Here is a 13,580-nt window from a genome sequence, read left to right on the forward strand (position 1 = left end):
CATGATTGGATTTTGACCGTGCTTTGTGGGAGGAAATCCTTGCTGTACTGTAAACATGATATAAAACCCATGACTACTGACATCTGGGTCAAATAAATAGTATTTATTGAATATATATTAAGGCGATTCTACTAATATTTGTGTCATATTGGATTATGTGTCTTAAGTATTTTTTTATATTTTTCACTCTGCTTCTAGTCATTAAAACCTAAGACAAATTTTAAGAAGTAATCATAAAAATGAACTAAAACATTTCTAACCTATTATTCATATATTAAAAAGTTGAAAAGAGATCACTGAAGAATTTGAAACAAAAGTTTTGATTTTATACTTTTTTGGCAAGCATTCAATACTTTAAAATATTATTTCCATTTTTATATTTAACTGAAGAGCTAGAAATTTAACTTGATAATCTTTTGAACATTATAAGACATAGTGTGTATCATGTTTTATAACATTAAATGATCTTTTAAAATATCTTGAAAGTGAAAAAGGTTTTAGAGATATCCCACCCCAACAAAAATAATAAAATTGAAGCAAAGGAAAAATAAATAAATGATGTCGCAATAACAATGAAGTATTTGTTACCTTCTTATGCATTAGCTTCTATATTGGCTATATGACATTTTGTCCTGAAAGGTACAACTTGGTTTTAAATGTTATTTGGACTCTTGTTCTCTTATTCATTACTTGATTCAGGTATCCGAGAAGAGGAATGTATGTGCTTTGTCCATTTGAAGCCCATCTTTGAAAGTGAACAGCAACAATGATATTATGAGTCTAAGATTGAAAGCTATTTGACTGAGGAGCATCTGTTGTTGTTTGATGTATTCCAAGCAGATGTTCGTTCTTGAAATTCAACATGCAATTTGATTTACTCTCCTGACATGTAACCTTAGCAGATGAATACTATTGCTCTTTAGGTAGAGGGATTAGAATCAACAGTTGTATACGCCTTTGTTCAAACAAATGTCTGTAGACTGGGTCAACCGTCATTAACTTTTATATGGATGACAATGAGTGAACTCTTTGAATCGTTGCTCTGTAAACTGACATAGAGTTCTTTCATTTTGCAGGCCATCTAGAGTCAGATTTTTCAATTAGCAGTTTTTTCTTTTAATGGAGAATTGATGAAAACACAACAGTAAACATTTCCAGGCAGCTCTCTCCTGAGCCTGCCATTGTATTTCAAACCTGTCACATTATACAAAGAGTTGTAAGGAGAAAATACAGAGACACACACTGAGGTTTATCTTAGTCTCTATTCACATTTGATAATTTGCTAAAATAAACACAAAAAAAACACAACACATATAAAAATTTAATATGATTGTAATTGATAACTGAATTGCATGATTTATTGGGGGACCTGAGATTTAGGTTAATTTGAGGAAATTAACTCATCAGTGCTAGAGTATTCTGAACAAAGATGTTTTTAGAAATAATTAATGAATGATAATGAAAAATACATTTGTCTTTAAAAGGTTATAAAATTGTATAATATCCTACAAGTTCACTATATTGTAATTCTAAGAAGACTGGGACATCCAGTAATGGCGTATCCTTCTTCAAGTGAATCTCTTATTCTGTGTTAACATTCCAGTGATGTCTAGTGACCTTTACTATGCAAATATGAACAACTTGAGGTTATCACAATCTTTCATGCACTGTTCCTTAAAGGGGCAACCTTAATTGCTTTTATAGTTTCAATTTTATTTTAACCTCCATTACCTATATTATCATCTTTGAAGCTTGAAATTAACTTTTTTTTCTTCTCAATTTTAGCCCTTTATTTTGGTCAGCAATGATTTTTTTTTATGTCACCAAAATTCTGGGGGTTTCATGAAGCATATACATGACTAATCAATATGATAAAGTACATCTTTATTATATTAGTCCATTTATCACTATCACTGAAAGCGAATCATCTTCATTTTCTGTAGCAATCATCCAAAAACAGGCTGTTCTTTGCATATTGAAGCAAAACTAATATTATTGGAATGGGAAAACATACACTCTTTAGACATACTTGGTAACAAGCCTTTCCTGTATCATTGCTCCTAGTTTGCTAATGACCTAGTTCTTTTGTGATCAATTCATAGTCATCTATAAAAGCTTTGATCGAGATATCAATGCTGTAACTTTAGTGTACATAGCAAACAATATATATAACCAACCAAATTTAAGTGGTTATATGTTGACAGAGGTTTCTGTCCCGCCCAGTCCCTCAGTCATTCAGTCCCAAAGAAACACACAGAGGTCTACATTAATTATAAACTGGTTGACCTATTAGCTCAGGATTCTTATTAACTCTTATATCTTACATCTTAACCCATAATTCTACTCTGTGTTAGCCATGTGGCTTGGTACCTTTTTATCAATGAGACAGTTACATCTTGCTTCTTCTGCGTCTGAATGAAGACTGCAGATTTAGCTTTTCTCTATTTCCAGAATTCTCCTGTTCTCCTTGCCTTGCCTTTACTTCCTGCATTGTCGCATGCCTTATACTTCCTGACTGGCTACTGGCCAATCAGTGTTTATTTAAAATACAAGTGACAGAGTACAGGGTACAGAAAGAACTAAATCAGTTAATAACACATATACTGACTTTGGACTTTCTTTCTCTGTTAAACTGTTTCAATGGGCCAACATGAATATACCATGCATTCTTTAGAATTAAATATTTTGTTCCATGACAAACTCATACCATCTCTGAACTATGAGTCAATGAAAATGTCCATTTCCTTCCTCTAAAAAAACATAATGAGCACTTCTTCTGTCTTTGTGTTCTTGTAATTAGGAATGGTTGCAGTTTTAATGTTTAGACAACATGAACTTTTCATTCATCATCCTCATTATAGAGAGAAAATCAAATGTAATTGTCATAACAGAAGATTAAATGTGTTAAGCTCATAAAAAGATAATGGGTGTTCATTCAGAACAAATTTTGGGAAGGACTCATGAGCATTTTCCTAACATGGACATTATGTGAATAACCAGTCCCTGATCCATTGTAGATTATGGCATTGAAGGGTTAGTTAGAGATTTAAAAGTACAGCCATTATTATCCTATATTAACCATCACTGAAAAGAGCATATTTTCTCTTCCAGAATCTGTGGAAAATTTACAGATATAAAAAAGATAACATGAAAACTTTCCTCTGAATAATCACAGTGAAATTTAGAAGCTTTATTTATAAGAGCTATAAGTAATATAAGCCAACAATAATAATATATTTGAATGAGAAAATTTCTTTTCTTTTTTTGTTCACATGTTCTCCATTTCTTTTTTTCTCCACTCTTATTCTGACTTGGTTGAAAGTCACATTTACTTAACAATTCCCACAGAGTGTAATATGCAATAATGTTAATAGATTCTGTATTTTTTGAAAAATGTTATAGTTAAGGCAAGATGCATCTTTTCAACATTCACAAATAGATTTGTTTATTTTTTTAAAATGTGTTTTTGATAAAAGAATTATAATACATTTTCCCATTCCTGTCTTTCCTCCAGCATCTCCCAGGTCCCCCCAACCCTCGTAATCTTTTGGAGACTACAACATCATGAACAACAAAAGTAAACTCATCATATTTAAGATATATTTGTGGACACTCATACACATATATATTTTTGTAACAAAAATAATAAAAGGAAAAGAGCTTATGTTCTCCATTTCTTGCTAGCCTTCTAAAGTGAAATTATCACTCCACAGTCTTGTCAACATTCTTTTTAAATGTAAACCATTTTCTTTGCCTATTTCACTGTCATAAAGCTCTCCAAATCTCTAATCACCAAAGCCCATGTCACCAACATTCTTCTATAACAGCCTCACCTCACTTCCAGGTACCTGTATATGTTAGGCATCTGTAGCCCTGGGGAGAAAAAGTGCCACAAACGATGTAAAACAGCAAAAGCATCATTTTCTTTATTTCTATATCTGAAGTTCAAAATTGGTGTCTCTTGGTACAAATCAAGGGACCTCTTTTCTCTGGATGTTTTACAGAGGATTCTGTTCCTGCTTCTTCCATTGCCACTGGATTTTTCTTCTTGTAGTGTCCTCTTCATGCACCCTTTCAAGCTCAAACTGCCTCCTGCTCTGCTCTCTATTTTCCCTCATTTGAAAAAGAACAATGGCATTCGAAACCTGCTCTTACAATTTAGATAAGCTCTCGATTCTGGATGCTCAATTTGCTCTCGTCAAGCACAAGGTTTTGAGTTACCCTCACATACAGGTTCAAGAAACTCAGTCCTGACTGCCCTCTTGAGACATGTTTCACACTAGTACTGGATTATTATTATTATTATTATTATTTTGTAAATCATCCCCATATACATATACACTATGAAGCTGTAACCTAGATCTAGAAATATTTTATGTTTTCCCACATTTTCTTTATTAGTTTTTATAATCACTAAGTATGATTAGAATATATTAAAATTATAGCACTATGCAATAACCTGGAGTATCAATAAAAATACTTCTTATTTTAGCCAGTGCTAGATTATAGTGATTCTCTGAAGAAGACATTCCAAATCCATATCCGAGATTAATTAAACTATAATTATGAGGATTAAAGGACTGCTCACCTTATATTTACCTTTTATAAATCAAGGTTACTGATGAAAGGTATTTTATAGTTATTTAAAAAATGAATGATACTGAACAACCATTTGCTTCTCTTACAACTTACACTAAAGTTTATGTTAGACTACATTATCAGGTAGTATTTATTCACCATTGTTTCCTTACATTCTTGGATCATCTTCATTATTATATAATCTGGATCTATTAATCATAGTCTCCGTTTGTTTAGAAAAGCATACTAAATAACTCTTTAGGTATTATAAAAACACAAAATTGTGTAGCATATTTTATTAGAAAGATCACATATTTTATGTCGTGCTTTCAACTGTCCCACTCTATATTAATAAGTGTGACCTCAAATTTCAACATGATTTGGAAAGGTGGAAACTAAAATGTAGCTTTAATATAGAACCAACACTGAGGCAAGCCTAGGATTTGGTCATAACCTTTGCTTTGGATTAGAGGCAAATATTAAACTCCATGGACACATTTTTGCTATTATTTAAAAATATGAAAGAATATTTCATATTCTTTAAGTGATACTTAAGTTTACTTGAGAAATTCTATTTTCTACTATGGATATGGTTATTCTATATAAATCAACATTGGTAAATATACTTACCTATCGAAAGGAACGTATACTACCACTAAGGTGTGTCACTATCTAACCACTCAATTAAACTCATTAAATATGTTAGTGACCTACTTTTCCAAGTTAATCAGTTCTCATTTTGAAAAATTAGAATAAAAATTATATTCCACAACAAGCCAGTACAAATTCACCGTTCCTCAAATATTTTGGAAACTGAAAGAAATGGTTAGTTTTAGGACAGGTTTCTGCCCATTTTTCTGTCATTTTCTAGTTAGTTTTAGATATAACGTACTATTGCAGTAATATTTTTGATAATATTGTATGCTTTCAAGTAAATTTATCTCACAAGTGTATTAGAATTTCTGTTGCTCTGAAGAGACATTATGACCACAGTAACACTTATGAAGAGAAAAAGTTTAACTGATGGAGCTTGCTTGCAGCCCAGAGTTCAGTCCATTTTCATTATCGTGGAACATGTGACATGCAGGCAGACATGGTTCTGAGAGTTTTACTTCTTGCAGGCAACAGAACTTATTCTGTCTCACTAGGTGTGTCTTGAATATATTTAGACCTCAAAGCCACAGTGGCACACTTCTGCCAGCAAGACTACACTTAATCTTACAAGGCTACACGTCCCTTAACGCCATTCCTTTGGGGTTCATTCCTTTCAAAACCACCACAAGTAAGATAACTATAAAAAAATTACTTATTTTGAAGAATTAGATTTTTCTTCCGAAAAGTACAGCATATATACACATCCTTCAAGTTGTTAAGTATGTTAATTTTGGTACTCTAAATCAACTAAAGTGTATTGATGTACACTTACATGTACCATGGTCATTTACCTTCCAATGACTTAGGTCAGTCTTTGCTGGCTTCAGCTTTATTTATTGACACAAAACAGTTTAGGATCTGTTTAACATTTGGAAGCAAATGGCTGTGTGTGAGCCATTTCTTTTTGTAAATTAGAATTTTGAAAATGAAATACAATTAAAGATTCAGCAAAGTAAAGAAAATACAATTTTAAGTCCCTAATTGTTACTTAAAGCACAATGGATGTTTAAGAAAAATAATCATCCACAGGAAATTTAAAACCCAGTAGCTAGCCTACATATTCAGTGAGTTCGTTGAAAGCATTCGTATTCGACAGATGAGAAACTGCGACAGAGATCAAGAGATTTATGGAAGGTCCATGGAAAATCAAAACAACTCGGCAGTGACTGCGAACGTTTTCTCTTATGCTTTCCTGAGGATCTGAAATGCGTATTATCTTGAACCATTCTTACTGACCGGAGTCGGAGCCCTCCCTCAGAGCTGTGAGACAGACGTGGAGGAAGCAGCTATTCCTGCCACCACATGACCTTCACAGTGCCGAGTGGTGATTTGGGTTCTGAAAATATCTCTTCCTTGTCAGAGTCCTTATTTCTCTCTGTCCTCTTTGAACTCTGGTATTTTTCTTTCTTTTTTCTTTCTTTCTTTTTTTACTTCATTCATCACTTTTTAGTTCCACTACTCTCAACATTCATGACACTCATTCTCGTTTTACTTTCTGTTTCACAAAAAGCAGTAAATGTTACCCAGCAGTATCTTCCTTGGCTTAATTTTCCTTCTTTTCTTCCTTCTTTTACTTAGCTCACTAGCTAATAGTACATATGAAAATATTTCTAAATTACTCTTTAGACATTTTGATCAGTCTATATTTTATTTATTCTTGAAGTCAACTGCTTAAGTAGCGCATATATATATATATATATATATATATATATATATATATATATATATATATTCAGTCCATGCAATAAAGAAATGCAAAAGTAATTTAACATTTATAGTGACTGTCATAAAATAGAGGTGGTCCTATACAATAATCTTCAAGAAGTTAATACTGAAACCTAAATGTGATGTAACAAATATTGAAACATCAGTAAATTGGTTATTATTTTTATGATTTTGAGTAATCCTGAACAATGTTGTAAAGGATGAAGTTTACAGGATATGTACCTTAAGTGTTGAGCCTCTTTGGGCTTCTCTGTTGTTCATCAAGAAATGAAAAGGCTTGTAATTTTGCAGCATGATGTAGTAGCAATAGAATTTTTTTGATGTCCTAAAATATAAAGTAGGAAGAAAGCTAGTGTGAAGAAATCGAAACAACAGGATTCCATGTTGATTGAGTGACAGCAACAATATGTGTGTACTCTGGAAGTAGTGCTTGGGAAAGTTAAGGGTCAGAAAGAGATTCCATGTGACACACACACACACACACACACACACACACACATATATGACATGCAAATATTATATTTTTTATTAATTCAGTTACAACTTTGTTGAGTCAGAGAACAGGCACAGGCCAAGAGTGATTCTCATATGAGTTCCATATTCTTTGTCTTCTGTGCCAGGGAAGCACTGGTCCAGTTTTTCCTCCTGATGACCTGATACCAGAGACTTTAAGAATTATAATTTTGATTTCCAGTGATATCAACTATTCCAAAATCTACTTTACCTAAAATTAAGTTGCTACATTATTATTTCTGTCTTTTGAAAAAATCAAATTTTACACTAAACTTATAAAATGTTTTAAGTAAAATCTTGAATTTAAAGTTCACGGAAAACTTTTAGAGTATTTCTGTAGATTCGTGTCAACCTTAGAAGGGGTAGGCTAACTATTTTCCATCTCCCTCCCCTGCAGCATGACTTGTTCTGACATGGGAAAAAGAGCCTTACAACTGCATTATCCTCATTTTTTTCTTTTTCATCATTTGAACTAGTATTGCCAAACATTTTCCTTTTCATATTTATTAGCCTTTACTGTTTTATTCACATTCAAATATTCAATTATCTCTTTCCCAGGAATTCTGTCCAGAGATCTATAATTGCATTAGGTCCAAGTTAGGCTTCTCCTTCATCCCACAGCTGTGCAGATGAAATGGCGGTATTACATGTAAAGTTCATTAGTTTTTTACTTTTCATGCTCAGTGTCGTCTATTATATAATAAACAAGGTTTTGCAAGCTGATACTGCTTGTGTTTTGTGTTTCCATGGCAAGGTAAATCTTGTCGCTTTTGTTACTGTTTGGTCTTCTAAGATAAATTTAGGATAGAACAGTTTTCCTGTAAATATGTATTCTTTTCATACTTCTAACAAGACTTTGGAATGTCATGGGAAGATATCTGAGTAGGGAGGTGGAAGAAGGAGGGAGAGAGAGAATGTGTGTATGTGTGTGTGCGTGTCTGTGTGTCTATGTATGCACACAGAGTCAGGGGCTAGTTCTTCAAATCCCAACCCTCCTTATGTTAGAAATAATGGAAACGGCTTTAAAAACAAAAGATGACCTGCTGGGTAACAATGAGATAGTGAGAAGATACCAAATATAGAATTTAATGAGCTGAATCAAAATACAGACTCATAACTGGGACAGTGAAGGAAAACAATTATGTGAGCATGTTTTCATGTCATATGCTCAGCAATTATTCTGCCATTTCTCGCTACATGGAAGATCACAGTAAAAACCAGTGTTTACTCAAACTAAATCCTTTCAGTTGCTTTATTCTTTATCAATATAACTTTCCTCAGGTTTCACTGTTAACAGAACAAAATTCCTAACATCTAAAGATTCAAACTCTACTGTAAATAGACCTGTTAAAACTATTAGCTTTCACTATAAGATTCCTTAATTGTTAAAGACCCAGACCTGTGTTGATATATAACTTAACACTGGTCAAGTTAAGAAAATGAATATACAGTTTCTACAGGATCTCAGTCTACTTAGGTTTTCATGTACACATTTTTCTGTCTTTATACAGTCTAAGTTCCCCTTTTAGAAAGCAATTACTGAGATTGTTTTAGGCTTAGGTAGATATATCTAGAAACAGGCCCTTCAGACACCCTGCATTTTTGCATACAGCAAGATCTCTAAACCTCTGCAATATTTTACTGGACATTGCTATCTGTGTACCCCACAGCACAGCATAAACATATAAATTGCATTCTGAGCAATATGAGCTAATTTTACATAGAAGGTGTATAACACGGTTTTCCTTTAAGATGTCATTCAGATTATTGAACTCACAAAAGACTCTTCATATTGCAGAAAAAATATCAAAATATAGTTCTCTATGGAAAAGAGCTACCATTATTTCGGTTGTTCTTTATAATAAAACAAGAATTCTAGTCAAACCTTCTTCTTGTTTCGAAGTCAAAGCAGTATTACAAAGGCCTGGCAAATATGGCCACCATTCTGAAAGTCGTGCGTTATCATCTGGTGGCAGTATTCTACAACGCTTTATATTAGCAGCACTTTAATCACTGTGGCAAGGGTTATACTTTTTTCTTCCCAAATGGCATCATTCTCTGCTCTTTCAATGTGACCTTTTCTTTTAGTCTATTTTGGGTTGATCTCCCTTTCTGTCAAATATTCTTTGTTAAATGTTTTAAACAATTCATTCCTCATGATCTTTAAGGCTGGATTTCTCAGTCTTGGTCTTTTTTCCCCTCAGTCAGGCACAGGGCATTTGACAACATCTTAAGCACAGAAATCCCTCTGTGTTATCTTGATGGCTTACATACTTTTTACCTGCTAGGCTCTCAGGGCTCCACCTTATTTCTTTTTGTTTCTCTCCCAAGAAATGACTCCAGCTGTGCTCTGGCGAGCATCACAGTTACCCTGAGTGATATAAAATAGTTTTCTTGTGTGGTTTTCTGAGAAAAAAAATCCTGAAAGAGCGCAGTTCTAGATTAACAGGAGGAAATGTCAGTGTACCCAAAGTGCTGGTTAATTTTATGAGACTTTAGCATAACTATAGACACCTGGAAAGAGAAGACCTCCGTTGAGGAATTGTAGGCAGAGACTGCTCGTTCGTTTCCAGGCCACCCGGACCCAAAAAATCACACAGAAATTGTGTTAATTATGACACTGTTTGGCCAATGACTCAGGCATATTTCTAGCTAGATCTTATATCTTGAATTAATCCATTTCTTTTAATCTGTGTATTAGTATGAGGCTTACTGGAAAGGGTTCAGATTCTGTCTCCTTCGGCAGCTGCATAGTGTCTCTTGACTACACCTACATTCTCACTCTCTGTTTTGATTTTCTGCCTGGCTTTATTCTGCTAAGCCACTGGCTAAAAAAGCTTTTTTTATTAACCAAAGAAAGCATACACAGGGGACTTTCACATCAAGGAATTACCAACATGGATGGCCCTTTGAGCAAATTTTGGAGGTTTTTTAATAATTGATACTGGCTGCAAGAGACCTCAAACCATTGTGGGCAGGGCCATTCTAAGCAGGTGGGCCCACGTTATGTAAGAAAAGCTGATGAGCAAGTTATTGAGAGCATGCCAGTAAGCAGCTTTCCTCAATGGCCTTTGCTTCAGGTTCTGCCTCCAGGTTTCTTCCTTGAGTTTCTGCCCTGACTTCACTAGATGACAGACTGTGACGTCAAAGTGTTAGCTAAATAAACTTTTACCTATCCCAATTTGGTTTGGTGAAACAATAGTGTCCCTCAAATAGACATGCATATACCATTTTATTTCTTTCCCTTTATAACTTGCTTAGTAATTATGAACCTGGAGTTTGGAATTAATATCTTGTATTCAAATGGTCACTACATCAGTAAACACTAGCATGGATTTGATAAACCCATTAATCTGCGTGTTTCAATCTTCTTAGCAATAAAAGAGGTAGCTACTGTACATTTGTTTTTATGATTGTAGATGTGCTTAGGAAAGGTCCCTAAATATAACAGGATGCAACTTTACTGAGCCATTGCAAATACAGAAGTTGGTCTGGGTTTACAGCTAGCTAAAAAAGTACTCAGTAAATATTGTTGCCAATTTTTGCCTTGTATAAGAAATAGTTTCTTTCATCCTGGTGTTCACAGTCACAAATGTGAGACTTGTTAGAGCTGGACTTTATTCCTGGACTTTTGGCCTTGAGCTGCAGTGAAGTCTGTCCCTTTTTGCTCCCTAAGCTGCTGCTGCTGTCATTCCTGCCCCATCTGGAAGTAAGTCATTAACTGACCTTCCAAACTACGTGGAAGACATATCTATTTCGGTTTCTTATGTGTAGGTATGTTCCTTTATCCTATGACCCACTATTTTGGTTGATTCTTCTTCAGAATTCTACACAGATGTTCATTCTCAGAGACATCCTTGGATTTTAAATATCCTTCAAATTAATTCTATGTTTTATTATTCTGCTTTGACTTTTCCCCATTTATTCAAATATGTGGCTGCACATCTGATTGGATTTTCATGTATATTGATTTGTTTGTATTTCACCTATCAGGGAGGATGCATTTCTTATGTATCATCACATATTGATATCTGGCAAAGTATGCTATATACCAGGCAATAAATGTGTGGCTCTGAACAAGTGGATACATAAAGGAAGTAACGATACCATTCTAGAAAGTATATGTAGAGTTTTAAATAAATCTGTGTATGTGAAAAAACAAATTAAAGCCGGGCGGCGGTGGCGCACGCCTTTAATCCCAGCACTCGGGAGGCAGAGGCAGGTGGATCTCTGTGAGTTCGAGACCAGCCTGGTCTACAAGAGCTAGTTCCAGGACAGGCGCCAAAGCTACAGAGAAACCCTGTCTCGAAAAACCAAAAAAAAAAAAAAAAAAAAAATTAAAATACCTCAATACTATGTGACCTCAGAGGATTCTCCTATTCTCCTTATGCTTGAATGATAGTTTTTATTAATAATATATTTATAAAAAGAAACTCTTCATCAAAACAAAGTTTCAATCACTAGCCCTCTGCCTCATTTCTTTTTTATTTTTTCTTTATTTTTATGTTAACAGGACCCTTTTTCATGTACAAAGAATGAGATTTCACCATGGCCCTTTATTCTCTGGCTCCTTTCTCTGCTTTAGCCCTCCATTCCTTCTGTCCTCCAGCCCTTTCTGCTGTCACCTCTTCTCTATTGTCATGCCCCGCTGTGACCTCTTTAACCACAGATGCCTGCAACAGCTCTTGTTCTCCTCTCATGATCTCTCTGGTATTATAGTCAAATATCCACTGCACAACGCTTATTTTTCAGCAGGTTTGTGTGTGTGTGTGTGTGTGTGTGTGTGTGTGTCCAAAATCCTTGAGATAATCTAAAATAAGGAAAATTCCATTTACAATTTCGTAAGTTTTAGACCATGGTCACCAGGCATCCTTGCTTCTCAGACTGATGTAAGTTAAAATAGCATGACATGATTCTTGAGAGAGAAGAAAACTTACTCTATAGAGAAATAGAAAAATGAAAAAGACCAGAAGTTAGATACATCCTTCAGAGACACACTGCCAGCGACCTAGCTTCTCCAGTCTTTCAGGCTCTTCAGACTATGCATTGTACTGAATTCAAAATGGTCCCTTCCTTCTCTCTAGGCTCTCTCAGTTCTTTTCAAGCCTGAATTTGTTAATGGATTAATACACCTGTGATTGTGGCAGCTTCATAATCCAATCATTTCTCAATACAGTAGTGCCAGTAGCTAAAGATGAAGTCTTCAACTTAGGAATCTGTTGGGCCATTCTACGCATACCACAACAGGTTATTCCTTCATTATTCCTTTCCATTCACACCTTGGTGCCAATTTTTCACAGGAGAAATCTACTGTCTGATTTCCTACTGCCCAAGCCATAATAGTCCTCTAGAACAGAACTTCAGGTTTCCTATGACTAATCATTGTTTTGATTCTTTTCTGTTGCCCTCGATTTTCTGCAAGCTTGTAACTAGATATGTTGCTAATTTCCTTATTCTGGTAAATTATGGAATGATTATAAATGTTTACCCACAGCTCCAATGATGCCTCAGGAAGAAATAATTAGGCTTTCTTGGGGTTGTGGTGGTTGTTTCTCTTTAAAGCAGTTTACTCTCTTTTGGGCAGCCTGAACTTGAGGAATTATTTGGAGATAGTAGCATGGTTGATGTCTTAGTAATATTTACCGGTGGAAGAAGAGCAGCTCCATAGGCATAAAACAAAGAGATTAAGAGGCTGTAAATTAGTGCATATTAGCTCTGCAATTTTACTCAGGAGGATTCTGTTATTTAAATAACTCTTTAACAGTTTTGAGATTTTGCTTACCATGCTTCCTACCATGCACTTAAACTTATTTAATTTTTTATTCTTACACTATATTATGATTATATTCTTTCCACCCCTTCCACAGAGAATGTGACAGCATGTGAAATACCAGAACAGATTAAATACAGACTTAAACCCAGCATGTAGAAGCAGAAGTAAGCATGGGAAACTACCCTTACCAAAGAAACTATGTGCAATGGACGGTTTCTGGGAAAGAGGATCAGATTTTTCCTAGGGAGTGTTAATGATTTTATCAACTACAGTGCATGGCAGGGCCCAACCCCAGGACAACACAATAAGAACTCTAAGATTTTGGGGAAGTATACTG

Source organism: Arvicola amphibius, chromosome 10, assembly GCF_903992535.2.
Source record: "Arvicola amphibius chromosome 10, mArvAmp1.2, whole genome shotgun sequence".
NCBI classification, from domain to species: domain Eukaryota; kingdom Metazoa; phylum Chordata; class Mammalia; order Rodentia; family Cricetidae; genus Arvicola; species Arvicola amphibius.